Raw genomic sequence first — 26,295 nt, 5'->3', positions numbered from 1 at the left:
GGTTAGTTCAGTGATGTGTTTTATTGGAGGTTTACGCAGCATGTGCTGTAAGGCTGTATATAAGGCTGTATATAATTTGAACCTCACTACCTCGGAACCGTTTGCAAAAATAATGCAGCATAGTGGTTTAGTGAAACTCATACTTTTCCCCTTTCATAAAAGATGGAGGAAAATCTACATATACGTAATATTATTGCCTTGATTTTTAGGAAAGAAGTTACTGAACCTCCTGCAGATTCATCGTTTTCATAGCTATTTTTAACTTTTTGCATGGAACTCACAAGAATGTTTTGCAAAATAAGGGTTAGTAGATGAACCAATAGTGAAATGAAATTTATCAAAGAAAAAAATCATCCCTGCTTTCCTAGAAACAGTGGAAGCTCTGAACAGTTACCTGAAGGGTCTCCTACTCCAGATCAGTTGTTTTCGTTTTGTAAAATCACGCTTCTTAGACTTCTTGTACAATACGTGAATTGTGTAAAGTGCAAAGTACAACGCAGTGTAACTCAATGTTATGCTGGATAGCAGATATTCAAGCATTTCCTTTCGCGTCGTTACCTGGTATTAGCAATGCATACATAATCTCTACAGTGTTTGTTGTGGTAGTGAAGGGCAAAAGTGTCCTTGCTGCAAGCCGGCAAATGCAGGCTTCTTGATTGCAGATTGGCAGGTTTCTTTTGTACACGTCCTGGCAGTGATTTTGGTATCTTATTTAATGGAACTTCTTGGGACATTTTGAAGAGTTTATTAGTGCTGTAAGAGTTCTTATCAATAATATTTACTTAATACTGTTTAGTTTAAGCAAAGGAATACCTCTAAATAATTATAAATAATGGTTATTATAAATAATTTCAGCAAGCTTTCAGACTTTGTACTTTTTAAAGTCATAATTAATATACATAGTGTTTTTGCTGCCCCATGTTGCACTAAGTTCCAGCGGGACGAATGTGGGCAGATGTGATGGTTCAGAGCTGATTGGGGTACCTGCATCTTGGTTTGGGTTATTGGATTAGTTTTGTTTGACAAACTGAAGATGCTTTGTAGACAGCTTCTCCAAAAGAAGAGATACTTTTTGGTCTTTTTTTGTAGAAAGATGCTCAGTATAATATTCTGCATGTATCCATTCCTATTGGAACATTTTGGATACATCACTCATAATATTTTTCTTTTCTAAGTGGCTTTTTAAAGATGAAATGGCTTGAATTGTATTTTCTTCTGTGATTCTGGAAAAAGAAGTGTGTTCCCAGAACAAGAAGCCAGGCAGCCTGCCCGTGTGCTCAAATGCTTAGAGGGAGCTTTGATCTTGAGAGTGGAGGAAAGAAAAGGAATATTATTCCAGTTGTATGATGCCAAAGCTGCTTGATGAATAGGCAAGACATCTTTGGAGATGTTTCACTGGCGGATCATGTGTGAAAGAGAAAAAAGCGATAGTAAACTGAATGTAGGGGCCAAGAACTGATAGATCACCAGGTGCCGAGCCTTCTGCTGGAGCCTGTGCTGGGAGGCTGAACCACTGCTCAGGTGCCTGCTGGGGTACGCAGCAGAGATGAGAGCAGTAACGTGCTGGTACAAGTGCCGAATGCACTCTGTCTTTCCCTGAGTCAGGTGCAGAGGAGGCAGAGCACCCGAGGACATCTTCCCAGGGTACTCTTGCCATAACAGCGTGTGGGAGGATGACCCCCCCCAAAAATTGTAACAGCCTTTGGCCAGCACGTATCTTACCGTGTCATATAGAAGTCATTTGTTTTCTACCGCCAAGTTTTGTCTTTGGAAACTATTTGGGTATCTGCCGGGACCGTCTCTAGTTTAGTTGAGAAACAACACAGTGGATGCACTGCACAAAATAAATAATTTGAAATGTATAGGATAGATGAATGGGTAGGTTCGTGTCACATCTTTGGCAAATTTGAGTAGATTTTTATATCCTTTAAGGATAAAGAAAGGCAGACTACTAGTTTTTTTGAGGAACTGAAATCTCATTGAGTTTACTATCAAGACTTTTCTTAATCATGTAATTAACTAATAATAAATGCTTTTGGAAACTGCTGCTATTCAGATTATCTTTCCTGACTTCAGATTGTTCTGGAATAGGTTGAACTTTGATATTTGCTCTACAGCATGCAATTGAGAGCAAACACATCCATCCCAAAGACAAGAATTGCTGGTTTGCTGTGGAAGCATAATGAACTCATACTAAATACTCATTTATTCAGTATCTGCTGTCCGTATCACTGTATTAGTGTTTAATCCTTAACAAAGCTGCTTGTTACTGTTCTTTATTTCCTCATTCTAAAACAAGATGCATAAAGTTCCCATACTGTCATTGTGCTGGACCTATAAAATCATTTGTTTTGCTGTCCTGAATTTAAAAAAACCCAGTACTTTCATATAATTGAAGCTATTTTGATGACCTTTTTTGTCATCTGCCTCAGGAAATGGTACTTGCATCTTTGACATATGAATTATATCCTGTGTTATATTCCTATGAAAAAACCTATTATTATTTTCTAATTTTAGCTGCTGCTTGTCCACAGTCACCACAACATAATTGTTATAAACAATGTTCTAAATATCTATAGTTGTATATGCTGGTTTTTTTTCAAGATACTTAAATATGACTGCAAATATAGGTAAGTGTTGGTATTTAAAATGCATGTAAATATTTAAAGATAAATACAGATATTTAAAAATGAAGTATAAGGTTTGCAATAATATATGTTTGATGAGTATGTGTTCTTTCACCATGAATACTCTGGGCACAGAGTACACTGCAAAAATACTTTACTCCCTGCTTCACCCTGAGGTCCTGTTCCCAGTCACTCAGACTGCTTTCATGTTTGGTCATTCCTGGCTTCTCTTTGGAGAGGCCCAAGTCTTTTTTTTGAAAGCAAAACCCAGGTGTGTTTCTGGGTTGAGTTTGGCCCAGGGGCTGCTCATTGTAGGTGCTATGGTTGAGACTGCATCGAGTTTCCGTCCCTCCCCGTCCCTTCCCCAGCCTCCATGTGTTTCTCCGATACTGCTCCAGAAAGCTTGGCACACACCATGGGGACACATTGCCGTGTATCTCCTCGGTGCTGTGTGCTGTTAGAAGAAGCTTTTAATAAAGCAACACAGGCCTTGTTTTATTTGGGGCATTTTGAACCAGAAAAGTCTCCCACAAATAAATAACTATGTCTAGAGGCAACAAAGATGCCTCACGGGGCCCAAAGGAGACCTATAGCAAGTGCTGTGCAGCATGGATACAGCTAGTGTAGCTCTGAGCAGTGTGGGCAAAGCCTTTCTCTGCAAGATTTTTTAGGGACTAGAGAGATTAGTATGGTCAGTAATTTAATAAGCATTTTAAATACTTACTTAGAATCATTTAGTGTATTACATAAGTGGGAGGGGAAAAAGCTATATCTATTTTTTCCAGTTCGTTGTTCATGATGATAAAAGGAGTTTAATTAACTTCACAGTTGGTGCTACTCTATTGATGCCCTTAATTTTTACTATGTTTTGTTTTAATCCATTTTAAAAGAACAGGATTGTACTGGGTTTTTTTGTGGTTTGGAAATTTTTTTTTTTTCTTCCCCCTTTCTGGTCTTGTGTTTCTTATTAGGAAGCTGCAATTCGTCATAAAAGTGGCAGGTACAATTTTGGTTGAGTATTCAAACCTGAACAGGGCCTTCCGTAACAAGGATGCCCAGTACAGACACTAGAGCACAAAGGAGAGTCAAAGGCTCTTCCTCTGGGGCTAGAAAAACCTGTATTCTCTGTTAGTTTGAAGGCTGAGAATGCCATATAAAACACATTTTCCAGTAAGTAATACGAGAAGGGAAAGGGTAAATATTCATTACAGAAATTATGGACAAATAGTACAGCTGAAGAAAAGAGTTCAGGAGACATCCTTGTCACGTACCTTTACCTATGAAGTGTTGTATGTCTGCAGTGGAGTAAGGCAAAGTTTTTGGTTTCCTATACTCACAGAATCACAGAATCATATAGGTTGGAAAAGACCTTTAAGATCATCGAGTCCAACCATAAACCTAACACTGCCAAAACCACCACTACACCATGTCTCTAAGCACCTCATCCAAACGTCCTTTAAATACCTCCAGGGATGGGGACTCAACCACTTCCCTGGGCAGCCTGTTCCAGTGCTTGAAATCCACAGCATCCAATGCTTGAAATCCACAGCATCCAATACTCAGGATGCTGTGGAGGCTGTACTGGGACAGGCACAGGCCGGCTGTGCACATTTGCTTGGGCTGTAAAGCAGAGAACATTAACAATTTTTATTTGTATTTTGCTTCTGTGATATGTGTTTGCTCTGCAGGGTCCTTAGCAGATGACCACCAATTCATGAAGATCTGGAGATGTTTGTTATGATTTATAAACACTGATAGTGTGGGCAATAGAAAATCCGGCAAGTTGGTAGAAAAGGCAAAACCTGAATAGGAAACCAGAGTATATTCAAAAGTTTGGACAAATATGGCATGCTCATAGGAAAAATAACGTGATTAGGCAGTTCTTTAAGAAAGATTTAGGGAAATTTGGTGGACAAGAACAGCAACAATTTGCCACAAAAGTGTATTAAGATACAGGAAAAAGTAGAAAGTTAGTAAAGTAAAGGATAGGGAAAGAGCAGGGAGAGATTAGAATAAGAAAACGTGTAAGGAGTACAGGCAGACACTACTGTCGGAGGGCTTTCTCTGCACGATGTCTGCAGACAGTTCTTGGAAAGGAGAGTTCTTTGCGGTCCAAACAATGGCCATAGAAACCATTAGAGGTGATTACCAAGGCAACTTTGTAGGATGCTGTGTAACAGATAGCTTATCACTTAAAATTACTGAAATGTGGTGAGTGTACACATTGCAAGTAATAGTTCAGCTTTGTGGTACATGCATGGCAAGCATCACTGAGTGAGCATTTAACAAGAGGCTTTGGAGCTGCATTCATGCCCTAAGCAAAGTTTGAGTGCAGAAGGATTCAGGTGAAGCACTGAAGCTCAACCAAACTTTATTAGAAAAAACCCCTACATTTTGAAAATAGATTATTGGTATTGAGTAATGCTCGGTTCATTATTGTGATGGACACCTAGTAATCCAGATCCAGGTTTAGCACACAGTAACAGTTATTTGTTCAAATAAGGATGCATCAATTCTCAGAAGGACCAAAGGAATTGTAAGGCATTTTCTATTGTCTAAATTCCAGAAGGAAGGTTCATTTATCTTGAGAGATCCACAGAATTTAAGAGAGCATTTCAGGATGTGTGGAGAAGTTGAGAAAGAATTGTCTGCTTCAAAAACTTTCTTTGTTCAAGTACTGTATGAAAAGAGCTTACAGAAGTAAAGGTCTTCAGTCCTAGAAGGTTTCAGGGCTTACTCAACCAAAGCAATAGCAGCTTTGAGCGATCATCAAGGGTACAGCTTCAAATGATGATTTATGTAGAGTCCCACCTTCGGATTCAATCCCCATCTTCTCTGCCTGAGGTAGTTGGCATGCCTCACCATCAGCAAAGCCCTCGTCGAGGAGGGGAGCCTTTTGTAACGATCCCTTCAGTAGGGCCCATTTTACCTTTTCTTTAAAATGTGCTGGTTTCAGTCTGCAAATCCTTGATATGGTTTATGAGGTGTGCAACCGAAGGGGAACTTGTCATTGTCTTGGAAATCTATATTTGGGTGACTCCCGTACCTTAACCTGGTGAGATCCATAGTGCACCGCTGTGCTCTGCGTAAGAAAAAATGAGCGCAGTTTGGGTTTCATCTATGCTGGAATCATCTCCTGTGATTTTGGTACTGCTGCTCCAGACTTGTAGTTGAAATCAGAATCTGGCCTACTGTGTTGCTTAAGAAGCTGTAAAAAAATAACCCAAACCAGGTTAATATTTTTGTGAAGATGTACGCTGTAACATACAGCTTTCTGAAGCGGGATAAACCCTAATCTTCAACTCTTCAAAAAGACAACTTCTTGTCTTTATTTTCTGTCAAGAAGTAGCTGTTAACCCTGAAATAGGGGACTGATTTTTGGTAACCTGCAAAAAGAGAATTATTTCCAGAAAATTACAAGAACATTTGCAGATGCTGAAATGGGATAAAAAAAAGCCTTGCATATCTCATTTTTCAGCAGGCAGAAAATGAAGGAGACCGTTGTGAAAACTCATACTGTTCATAAGCTTCTCAAAAGTCATCTTCTTCTTAATGTTTGGCAATATATAAAATCTTAGGCATGTGTGTGGAATACTAATTGAGACAGTTGTTAAATTAATGTTATCTCAAACATTTTTTGAATCAACTTCCTGTGTCTTTAATTAATCATTACTTCTCTGGCAGTTCAAATTTACATACTTTTAAGGCTGGCTCTGATCCATGTTGGCATCTGAAGTACACAGATCAGAACTCTTTTGAGTAATAGAGTGAGGCACCAAACAAATACTGAAACTTGAAATGCTGTGTGAATTGTTACCTTCTGCCTAATAATAAACCCCATGGATTTGGCAGGCTGAAGAGAGAGCGTGCAGCCACCAACAAGTATTTCATTTTAAAACGTGCCGTGCACTCTAGCAAAGGCAGCTCTCTCGGGCGCCTGCTTGCACTGGAAACCATGGTCACGGGGAGCACCCACAAAGTTTCTTGAAACTCACCAACGCGAAATGTTTGGAAAGCAATACATGGCCATTCTCCTAATACTATCTTATCTCTGTCACCAACGGTCCAAGAAAAATGTATCTTTTAGATAAGAACTAATGGAGAAAAACATTAATAAAAATATCTGTTCAGGAAAGATATGTCATGATGGACGTGTAGCAGATGAGTAATAGTATCTCTTGTTAAACTGAAGCTAAAGAAATATTTACAAAAAGGGCTTTCTTAGTGGGAGAAAGGTTTGAGAAGGCTGAGTTTCATTATGCTGTCTTCAGTGATGTGCACATGAGCGTGATGTGAGGTAGATAATTTTACTGGCTTAGCTGTAGAAGAGCGTTTGTAGTTATGAATCGTCTCTTCTGCTGCAGCCATCAAGAGCAGAAGAAGAAAAAGAGACTTTCCTCCAGTAGAAACTTCTGGGGAAGATGAAGGATCATTCTTCCTGATAGACTGCTTAGTACATACAGAGGTTTAGGATTGGAAGTGGCCTCACTATCTGTGTAGAGACGATGGAAATTACCCCATCTCTGGGTAAACATCGAAGGAAAGTAAGCTGCTGGCATGCAGGTTTTCTACAAGACTACTTAGGAGATACAGTGTGTGTGCACCTCACCCTCTGCTAGAAAAGCACGGTTTTCCCCTTTCCCATCCAGTTGCCTGGCTCCACATGATGGGAGTTCAGTGACTACAGGGGAGCAGAGCTCATGTCACATTTCTGTAGTTGCTGCTGTTTTGTTGGTCCTTGCTAGATAGTGCTTTCTGTCAGGAGGCGTGCAGAAATAGTGACGTTTCCAGAAGGAAACTGTTATTTGCAAAGCATCCAGGACTGCTGAAGGGGCACGTGCTCTTGTTTCGTCCAAGACCCCCCAGCCTCTGTTCGTGCGGGAGCCAGGCAGCTCCATGGGCGAGGGACAAGCCTTCAAGCTGCTCCTCCCCTGGGGTTGCAGCCTCTCTTCAGAGGCTTTCCCCAGGAACAAATTTTGATAGTAATTAGTTGGGTCTTCTCTCAAGCCAGACGCTGACCTGTTATGTTTCCTTATTTACCCCACTTGTTCTTTCTGTCTGGGTGGTTCTCCAGAACTCTTTGTTTCTATTCATAATGGAATGGAAACAACATCTGTTGCTTATTCACTAACATCTCTTCCCAGCACCTCAAACAGATCTGTCTTTTGAGAAAGGTCGCTGTGACAGTTTTTACTTTGAGTCAAAATGTAGAGTCTTAGCAGATTTGCCTCCTGGCTGATCTGCACTAGCTGACCTCTCTCTAACTTCCTCTTCGAGCAGCTTTGATTCCTTACTTAAATGTTTTCTGAGCGGTGTTTCATACCCTCGGTCTGAGCCGGGCACGGAGAATGCTCCATGGTCCTACGTTTGGGATGATGCTCCAGCTGTAACGGTGAAAACACCACCGCTCTCTTTTCTGACTGTAGTCCTCCTCCTTCCAAAAGTCATTAAAAGCTGTTTCATGAATGCAGCCTGCATATGTGTGTGGGTTTGTGCTGATGAAAACTGAAGGTTTTGCTGTCTACCACTTCCACTTGCCTAAGTTCAGCATAAAATGAGTCAAGCGTAATTGTGATACACTGTGTCCTCTACTCACTTTGCAAATAGTATTAGTTTTGAGAATGAAAGCGTCCATGACTTTGGCCACTACGTCTCTCTTTTGTAGAGTTTTAAGAGAATTGTATTTTCAGCATTCTCAACTGTTGAAATAATTTTTTAAATGATCTGTTATATTTTACTTAAAAGGTCATATTTGAAGACTGAAGTCTATTTTTATGTGTAATGGATCTGCTTCTGGAGTGCTTTTGTTCATTAAAATTAGAAAATTAAAATAGAAAAAATAGACAAGGGAAGTGAGGCATATTATACTATTACTTTCATGTTTGGTTTTGAAGGTAAAACTATGTCAAAATGATAATTAGGCTTTGTCCTCAAAATGGCCTTGCTAGAGTACATGCATCGATGGAAGCAACTCTGGTAGTTCTTCCTTTCCAGAGTTAGAGAATTCCCGGCTGAGTAGGCTCAGAGTGCCTCCAACGACTCCGCTAAAATAAAATTATCATCCCTAAAACCAGGATGCCTGTAAGCTGGAATTTCATGTGCGAGGAGTAGAAGCATCATTCTGAAGACACAGACTGTAGACTTGGTTTTGCCTTGGACAAATGTTTACTAAGAAGACCTGCTATATATGTTAAAACTCTGGACTCAAGCCTCTTGGCAAAATGTCATCCTTGCTGAACTCATTTTGTTTCAAGGCTTCTACACGCAGTTTTAAGGGTTTTTTTCTTTTTTTTTGGAACTCACAATACATATTTCTATTTGATATGCAAAAAGTATTTATATGTCCATTAAATCAGGTTCACTAAATAACAAAATATACTTCCTCCTATGGAAGAAATTGTATATTTGGATAACTTTCCGTTGCGGGAAGGCACTTTTCATCCCCGAGGCAGGTTGCTGTTCTTCGTATCAGCCCATTTTCAGGATGAATCAGCATTTCTTCATCACTTGGGCACACAGCTCTTGCTGGCTGCTTTGGGGCCCTGTGCGTTCCCAGTTAAGAGCTTCTCTCCCATTGCTGCGCCCATCCCTGCATCAGTTAAGTTTTCTGCACTGTGATTTAATTACCGATTCCCAGATATGTGGAATGGCTGATCCTCTTTAATGTCTCAGCTAAGCTTTGTAAATAAGGAGTGATTCTAGCCAGGTAGACAGATTTCCTCTGATTATACACTGGGATAATAAAAACAGAAATTAATGTGTTAGCTCAAAAACAATTTTCAATTGATACTTACGACTGCTTTTATGCTTCCTTTTTGTTTTTGAAGGGAGAATGTCCAGGTGGTATAGGGTAGGTTTGCATGCTGCTATGTGTAAATACTAAAGTACAGGGAAATTAAAATGCAGTGCTTTTCGTAGTACTTTAACTTGATTAGGGCTTTAGTGGAACTGTTTGTACTAAGGTAGAGTAAGTAATCTCCATTGAAATAAAGAGACTTAATTTAGATGCTGTTAAAAGCCTGACCCTGAGAGACTGCTGAGGACTTTAGATCAGGTCTGAGGTCCATCCATGCTTCTGCATGATCCATTCATAATGAATGAACCCTTACAAAGTATGTACAACCCAAATACAATTACAGAGTATACACTCCAAATTAGGCATTCATATTAAAAAAAAAAAAAGAGCTGATTGTCTATAAACATGAATTGTTTTACCTCCTCTCTCGTGATTATGAAATAAGGCACCTCTGAAGTTTCTGTGAAGCTCTCATTTTTTGGGGAGAATTTTTTTGAATTCTTAAACCTCAAATTTTAAATCTTAATTTAGAAAAGAGCATATTTTTTCTCACTCTAACTCAGAACTGGCATAATAATATAATCCTTCCTTCCATCTACTTCTCAAAAATAAAACTCAAATTTAGAAAATCTTAGGTGACATTAGAGCAGAGTCCACACCCAAACCTGATATTCAAAATTCACTTCATTTCAAAAAGTAATGGCTTGTATTCAGGTGTAATTTATACCTGTGATTTGTACCTATGGCATCTGCTCAAGGTTGATCCACTACCTGTTTACATTTTTTTAAGTTCCTCATTTTCATTTCTAACATTCTGAAGTTTTGCTTCTTGCTATGGGAGGTGAGGAGTATCATTGTCCTTCCAGGTTTGTTGTGCTGTATTTTAGTTACGCAGATGTTCATTGTGTATGCATGAAGTTTTAGTATAATGTAGTATTTCCTTGTAAATACTACAAAGACACATAATGTGCTACCTTCATTCAAAAACACAACGTTAGCTCAAAAGAAAGAATTGACAGAAAAGGTTTTTGGTCTACAACAGCGAAGAATTGTGTGGATTTTATTTGATTGGCAGCGCTACTTATTTTTGACAAATCCTTTTTGATGCGAGCTAATAAATATTGCAGCATTAAATCCTGGGGATTACCAGATGTTTGGAGAGAATGTAGATTGTCTTTGCCTTGTGCATTGTGTGCTCAAGCACTGCAGAAGTACAGGAGCTACTGGAGGCTACGTCAGAACTGTGACTAGTTCACGCGGCGAGCGCTGCGGCCGCACCACGGTGAGCTGGCTGCGGGGCTCCCTGGCATGTGTGCTAGCAGTCCCTGGGACTGCGGAGGTAGAAGTCAGCCTTGCCTCTCTGCTGGAGTAATTGAAACAATCTTACCAGATTCATAGGCGTTATAGCTTTGGAGATCATTCAAATGATGCCTAGATACTACTTTTAAAGATTTTTTGGATAAAATATAGCTACTTGATCATGAAGTAGCTTCACAACGCAACGTTTTTCATAAATAGAGTTTTTACTTAAAACTTGTTTAATATTGTTCTTCGCAAAGAAAGCCCTATGTGCTTATACGCATTAAACATGCTAGAAGTTATTCTTATGACTATGAACATTTGATAAAGCAGAGTGATTTGACTTTACCTTTCATGTTCTTAATGGTCACTATAGATAACAGGACTACTTATACTTCTAGATAGTAAAACTGTAATGTAGAGAAAATGAGAATTGTGGAAGGGAAAAGATAGTTATATGGCGTCTGTAAAATGTGGAAAGGTAAAGATGAGAGGGAGTGGAGAACTTTTGAAGAAATGGAGATAATTTAAACTCTCTTTTATCAGTGTTAGGGGTAACAAAAACAAGAGTAAGTGTAGAATAATGGGCTAAATGGTAAGGGGAATGAAATTTCAATCACTTGCTACAGCAACTGTTCCCTGCTTGTACTTCCAGTTTTACCAAACGGAATAAGGAAAATGATTTTCTGAATGAATTGAATGTTAATGCGGATTTTAGTAATTTAAAGAGAAGTCTTAAAACAGTAGTGGCAAGGTTCAAAAGGTTTGAGTAGAGACACCTGAAGACTGAATTTGGCTAATGTATTGTAAAGCAGCAAGCCAGATGGTATGAATCCAAGAATTATTGAAGACTGCTGGAAGTAATTGGACCTCAGGTGGTCATTTTTAACATCTGTGAAGGACTGAGTAGACTAGGGTTGTGATTTTCCTCAGTTCTTCAGCTGGATGACTTCTTCTGTGGCACAATGACAAAATGAAAAACCTTCTGAGGACCTAAGAAATAAATCAAAAAAAGACTTAAAATACTGCCTAATGAATTTTATTCTATTGGTTTTACTCTTCTGAAATGGACAAGCACTCAATGTTCAAATAAAAATCTTACAGTACTCTGAAATACACTGTAAGGATGTTGCTGTTCTCAGTCCACTGAAAACTTCACTGATATTAACATATTTGTATATTTTTTTTCCTAAGCTTACTAAGATTGTCTAATTACATTAATATAACTATGCTAAATGCTATGTTTTCATGAAGCTTTAGGCACCTAGGTTTGCCAGTCTTACAAAATTTTGAATTTCTGAATTTATGTGTTTTGTCTTCTAATGTTTTTTTTTCCACAGAGTTTTCCATTCTTTTAGTATAAGAAAGCCATGATACCAGTTTGAATATAGACTTAGATGGAAAGCTGGCAACTGAGATAGAAGACTTGTAAATAAGGAGAAAAAAAAAAGCAGAAATGCACTACACAGTCACGTTTTAGGCAGCTCTTCAGGTTTAGATAATCCTGGTGTTTCTGTAATGCAAAATTTCCATACTCATTCTGATAATATTTTATTTTCCTTTGACCTCGTATCATCTATGTTACCTGGTATATTAAACTGCAGTCAGGCCCAGAACCCCTTATAACTGATAAAATACTTCAGTTTTGGCAAGTTTTGTGGAGTGATTTTGGTAGAAGGCAAAATAAACTGAGGGGGAAAAGAGTATAGCTGATGTTTTGGCTACTGCTGGTACCTGTGTTTCTGTTTGAGTTAGCATAAGCAAAACATTTTTTAGTGTTTTGTAGAATGTGCCACCATTTAAGGTACTTAATGAAGTTTTACCCATCCTGTGATTATCAATCTAAACTAGGTATAAAAATTACTGTTGTAATCTCAGAAGACAGTGACCCATAAAAGATGTATGATTGAAAATCAGATACATAATTGAAAATGTGATCATTGTTTCTTTAAGTACGCATTTATGTGTTAGTGCTATCTGGCAATATCTAGATCTGCCCTTAATTTAGCTGTCATTAACTGGCTGATTAGGTACAGGTATCAGGATAGATCTGGGTCAGGGAGATATTCTCCTCTGAGATGAGAGTGGCCTTATTATAATTTATTTTTCTTGTAAGAATGAGTCTTTCGGAAACCCAGTCACAGAGGAAGGAATGGCTGGGGAGGTAGAGCCGTACACGGTTGCTTGTGCTGTTTGAGCTGAGTGAATTTCCACTTGCTTTTCCTTATGCCTGTTGGTTCCTATCTGAGAAAGACTTTCAGAAGGTGTCTTCTACATCTGAGCCGCAATTAGTTGTATCGATGATTTCTTCCATTCATGTGCCTAATTACCTGATGGTGCCTGCAAATCAGCTTGGCTGCAGTCAGAGCACAAGTAATTGCACCTTCAATTTAGAGCACAAGTGGAGGACTAGCAAAGATTTGCAGCCTTAATGCATGGTCATGAAGGAAACTACCGAGTATTGTTTGTGGGCGCTTTCTGATAAAGCGGCTGTAGTTAGGGCATTGATTTGATTCTTCTCCTTTGTCCTATAACAATAGCTTGAGTTATAATCTGAATTATATGTTTTTCTTTTCTTTGTAACCTTTGCCGTAATTATTGGGTGGCTGGTGTATTACAGAACAAGAATGAGTCTCATTTTTTTAAACAGTTTATGCCCTTTTCTTGCTTGGTATGCTTAAATATTTGAAGTTGCAGCCTTAAAATAAATTACTTGACAAAAGCACCAAGGGTTTCTTTCATTGCTCACTTGCAGGGTTACCTAAATATGCAACTAATAACCTCAGGGAATGCATAGAAAACAGAAAATGAAACATTCTTATGGCAGCGTCTTGCAGTGCGTTGACTACTGACACAGATATATTCAGAGAGAGGAGGTTAAGGGGAGGGGAGGTGCATTTCTTGGTAGATGCTGAGTGGTATATAGACAGCTTTTGTGTAAACTGCAATTTTTGATTGCCTCTTCAGTAAAGGCACCCAGAGGAATGAATGTATATGTTTTTAGTAGCTTCTTGTTTCAGAAGCTGACATATACAATTACTGTCGGTGCAGTTGTACTTTGCAAAACTTGTTATTCTCTTGAATGTTTTCAGATGTCTAGTTTTTTAATTCAGTTTTTCCATTCTTTCTTAAAGAACAGTCTAGCTTTCTGCTTGTAGTAAGATGTAAATACTCATCATAACTGCACAGGATAAAATACTCCGGTAATAAAATTACCCAGTCAAAATGTCCTAGTTCAGTTTTGTTGCAAAATCCTGTTTGCAGTATGCTTTCAGATTGTATTATAATCATACGAAGTATTAAATAAAATAATGTATATATACTCCTCTTCTAGGGGAAATAATGGAATAATTACCACCAACATCTGTTTTGCTAGGTCAGAAAAATGACTTTTATAAAATTGCCCCAGCTTACTACATTCTAACTATGTTACATAAGCAGCCGTTTTGATATATTTTAATTAAGAATAACATCAACAATGTAGATATGCAGTTGTTACTATACTCGATTAGAAACTTCAAATACTTTGCCCGTAAGATGTATTGCTTCAATTTCTTTTGCTGCATCATGCTGAAACATCATGTGATTAAAATATCATCTTGTTTTGCAAATGATTCTGTTGCGGACAGGTGGTCTTTATGAACTGATGAGATTAATACATTTATTTCACTTTCAAATGTGTGATAAGCCATGCTTTTTGCTCTCAAAGACTTTCTGTAGAAAACATTAAAGGAGCTAGGACTCCAGGCTACCGACTGATTTGATGTTAGAAGCTGAGCTTTTATACTGACGCTAGTTTTCGTGAAAAAAAATGCACTGTGTATTGTCCCCGTTCACCCCCAAGAAAAGTCTGGGTGAAAAGACTACGCACGGAAAAATGCCTTGGGGTGTTCTGTCGCTAAGAGGTATGATGGGGTTATTTGCAAGGCTTGTGATGGGAAGGCTACAGCTGGGGAGGGGGAATGTCAAGTTTTGAACTAGCTGGTCTATCAGACCAGCTCGTGTCAGAGTCAGTTTTGTCAGGGGCACTTTTGTTTTGTTTTGCCCCTGTTTTTTTTTTTTTCCTATCTTCTGACTGCATTGGTGGGGAAGGTAGAAAGGATGGAGTTCACGCTCTGGGCTTTGTTTTCCCAGTCAATGTGCTGCACTACAGCTACCTCAGTAGTTGGTTTGTGTTTTCAATCCGATGTACCCAGCAGAGAGGCATGGGGATTTGGCTGCATGTCTCCCCAATCTTTGACTTGAGGAGTTGCTTCCTTGAAGGGCCACTGTAGCCAGAAATCATGGGTGCAGCGAGGTGCCAGCTGCTCACTTTGTCCCTTGGTGTGTGTCAGGTCAGCTTCAAGCATCTTTGGGCTAGTTTTAACGTTATTCAAAATTTTGATCCTGTGGGAACAGCTGGAGCTGCCTAAAGTTGTAACCTCATCAGTTGTAATATAGCTGCTCCCAGAAAATTTAATAAATTGTTTACACAAAGGAGACAAGGATATAAAGGATTATTCAGTTACTCAACAGGGAAGAAGGAGCATAGGGTACTATGAGGTGTAGAAAACAGGAAGAAACCCCACAGGTGTAGAATCAACAGAAAATGGGAAGAAGGAAATTTTCCTGCAAAAGACAGATATTAACTACACCAGCACTTTTGATACCATTCCCTTTTTGTGAATTAGCTAAAAAATAATTGTTGACAGGTTTCCACAAATTTGAAAAGACATTTGTTAATCATTGCCACTTATCTGTGAAGAAATCCACGCTTATGTTCTGTGGGTGGTTTGTTCGGTTTAGTTTGGTTTTTTCCTGTCTCTGCTCTGAAAGTGGTTTGTACTTTATGAACATTGAAGATTAGCTATGAACCCATTTTTGCATGGCATGAATCTGGAAAAACTCTCCTTTTGTACCTTATTAAATAAGTTATTCAGATTAGTTGTTCATATAGATCTGGATTCTAACTTTTAGTAGCTCATTTTTGAGGACAGACTGAATGTGTTCATTCAGTCTCACTGAAAAATAAGCAACTCCTGACAAGTATTTGGAAAAGGAAATAAAGCTTGACATTTCTTTAATTATTAATCTGGACAATCATGGAGTATCCCAAGAATCCATTTCCTTTAAAACCTACAGTACATCTCTCTAAGTACATACAAGAAAGCCACAGTATTATAGCCTCTCGCCCAACACCTTCATTTGAGTCAAATATTGCCTCCTGCCTGCAGACATTTCAGTAGGAGTTGCTGAAGTGGATCTGAAGGAATTATTTGGCTCTTATATTAAAGCTCAGAGCCAACGAGAGATTTTGAACTGAGTATCTGTTGTGAGTACTGGATCTGTAGACAGCAAATTACCTTCACTGCATTAATGGAAAATTCAGTGACAAGGCTGTTTTGAACTTTTCATCCAATTTAGTGTAACAGCTCTGCCAACAGCCAGGTACCCACGTCTACATCGGTATGATCTTTGTCTTCTTTCTCTGCCTGTGTTTAACTGTCTTCTAATTATAACTCTTCTTCTAACTCTCAAACTGGCAAGACACCAAAAAGAAATAGGTAATATGTATTTTTACAAAAACATCCTTGCCTTACTTGTCATGAGAATCAGCTAGGAAGAAGATGTTACTCTGGAGAAAATGAAAGGTGCCATTCATTTCTTGCTCTAAGTCTAAACTCCTAGTTTGGACGGATTTCTGCCAAAATGTCTAAGATACTCGGTGATACGCTCTCACCTTTATCAGTACAAATATTAAAGCATGCATGGGGTGCGTGACAATACCATTGCTTTTCATGGCACTATCTTTTACTCTCTTGTTAGGAATATGACAGAGCCCCTAAAATATTCTTCATTTAGTACTGCCCAGTCTCTCTTTTAATCACAGTGCTCTTCTGTTACATTGATTTTACAAAAATACACTAAACCTGATTTCTCTGATTTCTGTTGTTTCTGCTTGTCGTTCCCATACTGTAACCGCTATGCAGGAATGTGTCCCAGGAATGGTTTTGTTCTGGCAGTGATAGCACTTGCATGGGTCAGTGAGAAATGAGTGTATTACAATATATGGAACTTTGGTTAAAAAATAACCAAAATAACCATACATTTCAAAGGAAGCTGCAATTGCTACAGCAATTACTAATTCCATATTTGTTTTGCCTGTTCTAATCACCTACATTCCCCACCCCCCCAATGTGGTGAAACGAGTGGATTATTACTTTCTCTTTTTGTGCAGTGCAGACGTATCCTTCTTGTTTTAACAAAAAGTGTAAATTAGCCCCAAGAAATAACTCAACCATTGCTATTTGATACTACTTGAAATAATACTACCTAACGCCCAGCCACTAAGGGCTTTGGGCACTGAGCACCCTTCTATAAATTGCAGTAATACAATTTATTGCTCTTCTGTATTCTTTATGCTGCCATGCTAAACGAAGAGCTATATGTAAAGTAGGAACTTCATGTAGAGTAATAAAGTGTCTGTTTCTCCGTCATCCTCTAGTTTTCCTCTCTGTTCTGATCTGTCTCTATTCCACAAATACCAGATGTAGGCACCTTCTGCGCTTAATTCTGTATGTCCCTTACAGGCTGGAACTCCTCAACTATTGCAGCAGTAGGAGCTTTAACTGAGAGGCAGGGTCACAAGGGATTATTTATCCCTACAATCAAAGGTTCATTTGAGTTGTTTCTCAGAATGTCCAAGCTTTGCTGGAGCAGACCTTAGTGTATCTACTAATTTCTTTGGCTTTCAATAAAAACAACACATGGAAAAGCTTGCCAATAGGAGCATCCTGACTCTTAATCCACTCTCTGTTTCAGAGAGACTGCAGTTTCCTGCGATACTGAGGGCGGCTACGATGTAATCTCATTGAAAGGAAATAAAGAGAATGTGTGGTGCAATCATTAAACGTAGATGCAAGAGAGTGTTGCGAGAAGAGGGCGTAGGTGCCTGTGGTGGGTTGGCCCGTCCAGCAGCCGAGCACCGTGCAGCCGCTTGCTCATTCCCCCCCAGCAGGACCGGGGAGAGAATAGGAAGAGCAAAAGCGAGAAAACTCGTGGGTCCAGACAAAGACAGTTTAAGAAGTGAAGGAAAGAAAAAACAAAACAAGTGATCCAAAGGCAATCTCTTACCACCTCCCACAAGCAGACCCATGCCCAGCCAGTCTCGGAGCAGTGGCCGTGTGGAAGTCACCCCCTCTTTCATCCCCTACTCCTAGCCTGATTGCTGAGCATGGCATTATATGCTATGGAGTATCTCTGGCCAGGTCGTTTCAGCTGACCTGGCTGTGCTACCTCCCAACTTCCGTCCCACACCCCCCAGCCTACCTGTTGTGGGGTTAAAAAAAAAAAAAGAGAAAGCCTTGATTCTGTGCAAGCACTGATCAGCAGTATCCAAAACGTTGGTTTGTTATCACGCAGTTTTAGCCACAAATCCAAAACCCAGCACCATATGGGCTGCGATGGAGAACGTTAACTCCATCGCAGCCAGACCCAGTACAGTACACCGGTCTGAAAGTCCCCCTCCGTCCATTAACAAACTGGCAGCAGAGGTGAACATAGCAGGATCACCATTCAACACTTCAAAATCTTTCTACTGAAGCAAATGAGATCTGAATCAATACTGACAGAAGTCACATGGTAGTTGGAAAATACATTGATGAAGCAAATCTCAAAACCTTAAGCAATGGACTGTTTTAACTTACTCTAGTTGAGCCAAGAATAATGTTTTAAAGATCTTAATGTTTTTTTCCCACTTCCTTTAATGAAGTTTGACGTAGGCTAGGTGCTGATGGGCGTGCCCGTGTGCCAGAACTGTCTTAACACCTAGAGAAGAAGAGAGCACTCTGTCCCACCAAGAGGCATTCCCATTTTCCTTAAATTAGTCAAGAGCTACTGCATTATTGGGTGGCTCACATTTCCCCATGAAACATAATGGACAACAGGCCTTTGAAGTGTTTTATGTAGATGGGGTTGGCCATTAAGGTAAGAAGAGTTTGCAGGGGAAAAAAAAGCTGGATTTTTACATTACCTTGAAGTATACTGTGGAAATCAATGAATCCTGTAAAACAGCCAAGAAATTCCTGATAATTTTTTTTTCTCCTAGTACTGCCTTTGCTTTTTAATTGAGTGGAGTATATGTAAGGAGATGATTTGGTGACCCATAGTCTTTCTGTAAAGGCTTTTTTATAAGCTCTCTGTGTGTGTATGTGTGTGTGAAAAATGTAATGTTGTTAGTGCTGTGAGGACTTGCATTGTTTTTAAGTAAGTGAACTGTGATCTTGGTTCCACTGGGTTATTATATATATTATCTCTATATAACATAGTATATAGTATCCAATCTACAAATTTCCTGATCACCTGTCTTGTGTGTTTCCCCTAACAAAATGAAGGAGAAAACCATGTCTTTATTTCTGATGAATCACAGTATTCCTCTGCTTTAAATAAAATTCCATTTTTTGGAAAAGCAGGTAACTTAATCATGAAGAGGACTGTGAAAAACTAAATTCCTAATCGGATCCCAGTGATAATGGTCAAATAATTTTGTTTGCTACAGTTTTGCTCACAAATATTTACATAAAGAGATGCTGGTTTACCATTCTCACATGACCTTGGGAAACTCATCTAACTTTCTACTACCTTAGATCCCCCTAAATGAAGAGATTGCAGTGTTCCCTTTCCTGGTACTGACACTCTTTGGCTTATTTACATTTTAATTTATTTATAGGAATGTTGCCTTGAATAATATTTATCTGTATCTATATTCAATGATACATGTATGTGTGTACATATATATGTGCACACAAAGGCTTATTAAAGCACATTTGGATTTAAATTACTTGTTTTATTTGCAAGTAACTTCTATGTAAATCTGAAAGCAAACAGAAAAATACTGATGTAAACTTGCAAAATAGCCTTTACGAATTTGTTCCATATTTTGACAACTTCTGATTTATATATCACTGATCTAAAAAAATGTTTTTGTCAAATCCATTCTTCAGGACTTCTAAATGGCATAAAATTGAGCATGTGTACAATTACCTGAACAATGAGAAACTCCAAAAGGCAATTTTGGTTCTTCTAGCCTAACAGTGGTCTTACTTTAAAGTTATACTCCACTGCATAGTTCGGTGTTATACCACTAAATATAGGGGCACTGTATTCAATTTAAATTGTAAAATTATGTGGCATAAACCTGAATTTGACTTATGTGACATTACTGCAGTATAGTAACCTTTCCTGTTTTTCTGACCTTCAGTGAAGTGTAATGTTATGTTGTCAAACAGATCTGCTCATTAATGTCAAAATCAGCTATGTCAGTTTTAAAAGTCATCTGTTATGGGACCTTGCAAATATAGTGAGAAATAAAAATACATTGAAAAGCTTTTTTTTTTTTTAAGGCAAATCAGGCAAAGTATAATTTAGTTTCTGAGTAATGAAAGGACAAATTCTAGCAAACAACTTTGTTGTATCTGTAGGAAGATCTGTAGGTATGCAACATGTATAGCCTGTGTTCATCCATTTTTGTATGTCTTTTTTGAGATATATTATTTTACTTGATTGGGTGATTTTTCTTCAACATAATAAGAATGGAAGAAATATGTTACTATCTTGTGACATTTCATTAAAGTTTGGATCAATAGGAATATGTGAAAATACCTTTTTGGCCATAAATGACTGTGCCAGTATTCATATAGACTTCTTCCTTTACATCATAGTAACCTGAATAAAATCATGTTTGTGCCTGCTGCTTTGCCATCTTCTTCTGTCCTTGGCATTACTTGCTTTAGTAAAATACATTAAGAATTTTCTATAATTATGGCAAATGAATTGTTGATTTCCTCTAGATAGTAATGATGCATGGGCTCACTGGAAATGAGCCGCTTGCTTTATCTCCATGTAATCTTGCAGGAAATCTTCAAGATACAGAGATAGCTTTTCATAATCAGTCAGAAATCTCATTAGCTTCAAGATGAGACTTGTGTGAGGAAGAGAAGATGTAGCACAGTGTGCATATTGGAGCTTTGGTCCGATGAGGACATGGGGAACATAATCTCGAGTCACACCAAGGGTAGCAGTGAGTCTCAGACCCCCAAAAGGGTGTGTGACTCCTCTTGACAACCAACTGTCTGGAGGTGAGATCTGCAGGGAAGATTGGATGAGTGTTGCAAATAAATGTATTTAACAAAGCAGCTGTTTAGTAGCTGTTCTACTTAGGAACTTGTAAAAATCCCTGTAGGTGGCTATCTGTAGCTTTCATGTACGTAAGTACTTTTGAGTCTCAGGATACTTACTCACATCTTGCCAGAACATTGTTATTCTCCTTAATTCTCCAAGTATTTCTGCTGGACTGGAAAAAGAGTACAGTATTTTTACTTCTGAAACTTGTTAGAAACAAACTGAAAGACTGTGAACACAGGATGAAAAGGGACAACAACTTTGAAATACTGAGTCTCAATGAAGTTGCCTCTGACTCTGCAATAACTCTGCGTGGCATTATACCTCTTCGTAGAAGTGTGTTACATTCAGCTCAGCTCCGAAAAGCCAAAGGAATTCCCTTGCCTGCTGTAGCTTGTCTCTACATCATGACTGTTTTTTATTTCAAATATAAACCAGCTTTGTCATGCATTGTTATTTTATCCAAGTCTCCCTCTGCCCCAGCTACTCAATGGTCCTTATGGAAGTATTTTCCATGACCTGCATTTTACATATTTTTTTTAATATTGTGCACCATGATAGTTTGCTTTTTTCCCTTTGCTTTTCTATGCTGCAAATGTGAATACTATTGTGTTCATAAAAAAAAGTGGATGGCCACAGATTTTAACTTGTGCATGTGCCATGCTGTTTTGATCGGTTGTGCTGACCCCATTTTCTCCCTGCTTTTGTATTTATTGCATGTATAAGTAATGACCAAAATTTTAAACTCATCTACTGTGATTAGACCTTGAACAGGGATTCCGGTAGAATGCTTTAGAAGTTAGTCTTTTACTTGTTTGTCTAGCGTAATAGCTAGCTCATTGTGTTTGCGTAAATGTTACAAGGTACACTGCAAAATGAGTTGGAAGATGTGAAATGCATTCTTAATGCTAGCCATAAGACATTAAATAGTTTCCATAAATGTTTTTGATCTTTTTTGTGAGTAGTAGGAACTAAGGGTGTTGACAAAGCTGTTCCAAAGTACCAAAAATTACCAACATTCAGTTCATGAATGGGCACTTGCACATCCAGGGAAAAAATCTCTCTGCTTAGAACAAAAATGATCAAGGCTGAGAGAAAGTACAAAATGTTTTGCAAGGATAAGAAAATACATAACTAGTGTGGGTGATTAACACTTCTCAGGATGACTTACATGTGCACATTTATTCTTTTAGTTTATTTTTACTGAGATAAGGGTGGGTTTGGTTTTGTTTTATTTGTTTTGGATTGGGCTGGGTTTTTTTCAGTTTGGCTTTGCAAAAGGAGGGGTTTCTCTTACCGGTGCAGCCCAGAGAAATAAAAATATGAAGACAGATTGTTCCCATATCCAAATCCCACACCTGTTCTACGCAGGATAATTGCTAACAAGCTGCTCTCTTTTTAAAATGCCCGTTATCCACAGAGCTGACGGAGAGTCATGCATTCCTGTGAAAGTGGCATTTTACAGTGACTCTGAAAAGAAGCGCCAACGTTTTGATGAATAAAGATATTGACCGGGGAAAGTAATTGTACTACTGTAATCATTCAGACAAGAACTGGAGCAATAGGATCTTATAACACGGCGAATTGTAAAGGGAGCGTGAGGGATGAAAACGATAGGTACTTATGCAAATGGATTGTAACCATCCTGTGCCACTTTGTGGATCTGTCTTTTAGTCTCTCTTGCTATCTAGGCCATGGGATTACTCAAAAACAGCTGGGAAGGAAGGGATGCAATAATTTCATCACAAATTCTAAATGTTGCTGTGGTAATTTTCCTGCAAATAGTACACTGCAAAATCAAGGCAGGTAGTATTTAATATCAGTTGCAGGACCAGCTATATAAAGAACTCCGGAAAGACTGCAGTCTTTTTATTATAAGTATCCTGGGTCTGTCTTTTAAAACACCTGAGATACAACATGAAACTGTTTGTCTTTTTATGTTTATCGCCTTTTCTTCATGTTTGGGGAATGCAAATGGTAGCGTTTAATGAAGTAGATGCTGGAGGAGTCATTAAGTGATATTGTCGTGATTACATCTAAGCTACAGAGTGAGACTCATTCTCATTCCTACTGCAAAGCAAATTACATTTGCTTTTCCTACTCTAATGCACTTTGCCCCTGAAATTCTTGCCAAAATAAGGGAAGGCTGTGATTCTTCTTAGAGCTTTCCTCTGTAGGCTTTGTCCTGGTGACAGTACAGGAACAGCTTAAAAAAAAAAAAAGACAAAAGAAGACAATTCGTTCAAGGCTTCAGAAGGTGCTATGCTGGCAGAAACTGCTACGTCCCCTGGCTCCTCTAACCAAGATCCTTCGTCTGCCCCTACTGCCCCAACACAAAAGCAGGCAACCACCAGACACTGCTGCAGCTCAGTGCTGATGGGTTTTCTGTTTCAAACACCCACAGTCAGGGGGTAAACACCAATGTGCATCTGCACACTTGTACCACTGAGCATGTCAGCCTGGGAAAGTTCACCCCAGACTGCAGAAATAATGGCAGAATCTCTGCTTTCCCTTTGAGCTGTACCCAGCTGTACCCAGCAGAAATAGTTAAAACTGGTGGAATTCTTGTTCTTAATTTCTATAGATAAATGCATGTTTTCTATATTTGGCTGATCGCACCATTTATCAGTTAGGTCGATTCCAGCACGGGCAGGCAGTTCTATAAGAAAAAGCAGTTTAGTTAAACGCCAGCTCTCAGAGTTAGCATGTCTCTAAAAGATTGTTTTGCATTTCTTCTCCCAAAGATGATGCTGCATTTTAACTAACCTGCCTTTCTGGAAAAGCCTGGCAGAGGCACTCTTTAGTCCCCAGGCTTTAGCCAGTGCCCTTCACTGTCCCTGCTTGCACCAGGCAGTCTCCTACTGCTTCTGTCATTATTTCCATGGTAGAAATTGTATTGTGGTTTACAGAAATAATTTTCCAAGAAATCAGGAAAATGCTATTAAGATAATTCAAAAACCTGACTTATTAATGCAGCGTGTTACAGCAATATTTTCTGACCTTTTGTTGTCTCCTCAGTTGTACATGCTTGCTAGAAAAATTATGTCTTAAAGGCTTTTTATCCTCATTGATTAACAATAAAACTGTGCAACTCGATAAGCTTTAGGAAGGAAGCTGTGATTTTTTTTTTCTGGTTATGCTGCTTACAAGAAAGATTGTAAGTTTATTCAGGTAAAAATATGGAAATATTTGAGGTTTGTTTTTTTTTTTTTTTAAGGTACTACATCTATTAATTTTAAGTGATTCTTTTTCCCAAATCAATATCCCCAATACTACTTAAAAGGAAATAGCACTCTTAAATTATAAGCACTTGCGTTGCTGTGTCAAGGGATAAAAAATATGTCTATATGAAATAAATTTAATGGAAATTAGTTTCATCTTATTATTTCTATTGTAATAGGAACTTGGGTTATATCTTCTTGTTACATTTAGGGGTAACACATCCATTATGGAGGTAATTTTGTAGGTTTTTTTATTTTCAAGACGGACCATCCACATCAGACTCTGTATTTCATTCAAAAATAGAGAACAACTTCTCAGAACTGCTGGATGAGGTTACATGCCATAGATTGTGAAATTCAAAGCTATGTCCTGCTAGTACTTAAAAGATTTTCATGCTTGTAGTGAATCAATTCATCATCAGTCAGTAAATTGTGTTTGAAGAGGGAGTATATATTTAGAAATAATCCTAGAAAAGGGGAGAGAATAATGCTTCAGCATATTTGATTTATATTTGCTTTGTGTATTTCCTGGATATAGTTTTTCAGCATTTCCCTCTGAAATATCTTGTTTTGCAGTGGCAAGTGGGATTTAGCATAGAGGGATGCTGAAGGGTTGAAATGACTCATGCTGTCCTTTGACAGCCTCAATCTGTCATCTCTCTCATGTCCAGTCTCTGCAGATTTTTGTTTTTAGCCTTTCTTTTGGTTACTATTGCAAAATTTTGGTGTGATCACTTAATTACACTATTTGCAACTTCTATAATGCCATATAATACCTGTTTTCGTAAAAGCAGTCTGACAGCAAGTTATGCCTTTTCTTTTAGGGGTCTTTTCAACAGAGATTAAATGGAGACAAGCACAGAGCAGGAAGTTTAGGCTCTTAGGCTAGAACCTCCCTTTGGTTGCATACGTTGAATTCACTGATGGTAGTGATTAAACGCTCATGGTAAAATGTGGTCTTTAGCATTTGGCAGGAGTAAGCCAAAAGCATTAGGTTACATAACATTGGTGTACATTTTTGTGTGTGCAGTATAATGAATTTTTCTCTTTGTAGCTGTGTTTTACTAAGATATTACTCAATCACAAATTACATTCAGAAAGATATATTATGTGAGGATTGGTTTTGGCAACAGTGCAATTAAATGGTTTGTGGAAAAGGTACTTTAAATAAATACTTGCAATTTTATTATGCTTTGAGCAGCCATTTTCTGATTCATTAGAGTTAGATTGTAAAATCTATAACATTATAGATAGTATAGTATTATATATAAAACATATATAGTTGGTATTTTTTCAAACTACTCTAATAGAAGAGCCTATTTAGAAAATTAGATCCTAAATCTCCATCTGCGTGTTCATTGTTGTTATGTGCCAGTTAGCAGTTAGTTATGGGGAAACTATGATGTCAAAAGCTTCTCATTGTATGGCTCTCTATGATGTTTCCTCTTGAATGACTCTATCTTCCTGTCATACTCAAAAATGACAGCTTCTGTCTTGCCAATGAGACACGGTCTAAAATCTATTTAACTGCCTTTTGGTCATGAACATTTTGAAAAGCAGTGCAAGGCTAAAAATATTTTATTGTTGAAGAACAGCAGCTTACTCTATTTTAAAACTTTGTAGGTTATAGTCCAAGAGTTACATTGGTTAACATCAAGAGAGTTGATTGGAGATGTCCCTGTTACTAGTTGTACTATGAATTCACCTTATTATAGTAATTTTTGTAATACTTCATCAAATCTTTTTTTGTTAGTGTATATTAACTTTGCAATTTTCTTACTAGAATGTTATCACTCAATATCAAAACGTCCTTATGACCTTTTAATAACTTCTAATCTAATAATTTGGAACAACTCATATTTTTTATCAAATTGTTAAAAAAAAGTACTTTCTTCCTAGTCAGAGGTAAGTCCTTCTTTTTATGCCAGTCTCCAAGATTTTCAGCTAGCTGGAAGCCCCCTTTCTCACTGTGGGTACCAGTAAGCTTTGTATGCGCAATACTAGGTTCACCCATTTGATATGCTCCTTGCAAAAAATTGCATAAGTATTTGAATTGGAGCTTTATTTTTAGAAACTGAACAATATTCACGTCTGCCGAGAAGAACCTTCTGAATAATGAGGACTTGGTACATTTTTTTAGAGGCTTCGGTACAGAAAACATTCATCAAGTTGTCCAGCTTCTGTCATTTTAAGT

At 38.2% G+C, this 26,295-nt stretch overlaps 1 protein-coding gene across 1 annotated transcript in view; it reads left to right on the top strand.

Moving 5' to 3' along the window:
• Positions 1-26,295, top strand: part of DPP10 (dipeptidyl peptidase like 10) — a 565,102-nt gene that overhangs the window by 293,297 nt on the left and 245,510 nt on the right. The gene's annotated exons all lie outside the window — the stretch shown is intronic.

Source organism: Mycteria americana, chromosome 9, assembly GCF_035582795.1.
Source record: "Mycteria americana isolate JAX WOST 10 ecotype Jacksonville Zoo and Gardens chromosome 9, USCA_MyAme_1.0, whole genome shotgun sequence".
NCBI lineage: Eukaryota > Metazoa > Chordata > Aves > Ciconiiformes > Ciconiidae > Mycteria > Mycteria americana.
Note: the sequence above shows the minus strand (reverse complement) of the source record. Positions and strands in the feature narration are given on the sequence as shown.